This window comes from Triticum dicoccoides, chromosome 5A, assembly GCF_002162155.2.
Source record: "Triticum dicoccoides isolate Atlit2015 ecotype Zavitan chromosome 5A, WEW_v2.0, whole genome shotgun sequence".
Classification (NCBI taxonomy): Eukaryota; Viridiplantae; Streptophyta; class Magnoliopsida; order Poales; family Poaceae; genus Triticum; species Triticum dicoccoides.
In genome coordinates, this window is record NC_041388.1 from 318,304,155 (window position 1) to 318,306,824 (window position 2,670).

Sequence of the window (2,670 nt, forward strand, 5' to 3'; positions counted from 1 at the left end):
GGATCAAGTATGTATCCGGCATGTGCCGAACAGTACTCAAGTAAATTCCTTATCAGGAGTTGTACAGGAGGAAGTACCAGTGGTGAAGGATTTCCCGGATGTATTTCCAGAAGAGTTGCCAGGCATGCCCCCAGATAGAGACATTGAGTTTTTGATCAAACTTTTGTCGGGCACAGGGCCAATATCTAAGAGACCGTACAGGATGCCCGCAAAGTATTTAGAGGAAATTAAGAAGCGGATTAAGGAGTTACTGGATAAAGGATATATTCGACCAAGCTCATCACCTTGGGTATCACCAGTACCTCTAGTGGATAAGAAGGATGGATCATTAAGGATGGTTGTTGATTATCGAGGATTGAATGAGGTGACGATCAAGAACAAGTACCCACTGCCGATGATCAATGATTTGTTTGACCAGCTGCAAGGAGCTAAGGTGTTTTTCAAGATCGATCTGCGATCAGGGTACCACCAGCTAAAGATTCGAGAGCAGGATATCCCAAGACAGATTTTACCACAAGGTACAGGCTATATGAGTATACCGTTATGTCATTTGGTCTGACTAATGCACCTGCCTATTTCATGAACATGCTGAACAAGGTGTTTATGGAGTTTTTGGATAAGTTCGTCGTGGTGTTCATTGATGATATTCTGGTCTACTCGAAGAATGAAGAGGAGCATAAGGAGCATTTGTGGTTGGTACTTGGAAAGCTCGGAGAACACCAGCTATATGCCAAGTTCAACAAGTGTGAGTTTTGGTTGAAGGAAGTTGGATTCCTCAGACATGTTATATCTAGAGAACGAATAGTCATAGACCCTACCATCACTATGACAAATTGGGAAGCACCCACGTCTGTTGGAGAGATCCAGAGTTTTCTTGGACTCGCAGGATACTACCGGAGCTTCATCGAGAATTTCTCAAAGATTGCAAAGCCCATGACGGAGTTGTTGAAGAAGGACATCAAGTTCAAATGGACAGAGGAATGTGAGGCCAGTTTCCAAGAGTTGAAGAAACGCTTGGTTACAGCTCCAGTGTTGATTCTTCCATATCAACGCAAGGATTACCAGGTATATTGCGACGCTTCTCGTCGAGGACTTGGAGCAGTGCTTATGCAGGAAGGAATAGTTGTTTCATATGCCTCACGACAGCTCAAACCCCATGAGTTGAATTATGCTACCCATGATTTGGAGTTAGCAGCCGTAGTGCATGCCTTGAAGACATGCAGACATTTTCTCATCAGAAACCATTGTGAGGTGTACACGGATCACAAGAGTTTGAAGTATATCTTCACGCAGAAGGAGTTGAATCTCAGACAGAGGAGATGGTTGGAGCTCATTAAGGATTATGATATGAAGTTGCATTATCATCCCAGAAAGGCTAACGTAGTAGCCGATGCGTTGAGCCGCAAGAGCCATGTCAATACACTCATGACCGGAGAGTTACCCAAGGAGTTAGCGGAGGATCTTCGTGAGCTATGTTTGGAAATAGTTCCGAGAGGTTATGTAGCAGCATTGGAGATTCAGTCTACCTTGATGGATAAGATCAGGGAAGCCCAGAAGACGGACAAGGAGATTGCTGACATAAAGGAAAGAATGAGCAAAGGAAAAGCTAAGGGATTCCGTGAGGATGAGCACGATACCCTATGGTTTGAGGATTGCGTTTATGTGCCTAATGATCCGGAGATCAGGAAGTTGATTCTACAAGAGGCCCATGATTCGTCGTATTCGATTCACCCAGGAAATACCAAGATGTATCTAGATTTGAAGGATAGTTTCTGGTGGACCGGAATGGAGAAGGATATTGCGGAGTATGTAGCAGTTTGTGATGTATGTCAGAGAGTGAAGGCAGAACATCAGAAGCCAGCTGGATTGCTACAGCCATTAATTGCCGATACCCGGATGGAAGTGGGATAAACTAGGCATGGACTTTATCACGGGATTACCCAGGACTCGTTCAGGCTATGACTCGATATGGGTTGTAGTCGATCGTTTGACGAAGGTAGCTCATTTCATCCCAGTGAAGACCACTTACACCAGTGCTAAGTTGGCAAAGATATACATGACCAGGATCGTATGTCTGCATGGAGTTCCAAGGACCATTGTATCAGATAGAGGAACCCAGTTTACCTCAAAGTTTTGGAATCAGTTGCATGAGACTTTGGGTACCAGGCTAGAGTTCAATACAGCCTTTCACCCGCAAACAGATGGACAGACTGAGAGAGTCAATCAAATTTTGGAGGACATGTTGAGTGCTTGTGCATTAGACTATGGATCTAGTTGGGACGACAGTTTGCCTTACGCAGAGTTCTCTTACAGCAACAGCTATCAAGCTAGTTTGAAGATGGCCCCTTTTGAAGCATTGTACGGAAGGAGGTGCAGTACACCATTGTTGTGGGATGAAGTTGGAGACCGTCAGTTATTTGGACCAGATTTGATTACAGAGTCTGAAGAGAAGGTTAAGCTGATTCGCGATAGACTCAAGGTAGCCCAGTCCAGGCAGAAGAGTTATGCGGATTCTAAACGCAAGGAGACAGTTTACGAAGTTGGACAGAGTGTATTCATGTATCACCACTCCGAGGAGTGAAGCACTTTGGAGTTAAGGCAAAGTTAGCACCATGTTTTGTGGGACCATACCGTGTTTTGGAATGTATGGGAGAAGTTGCTTACAAGTTG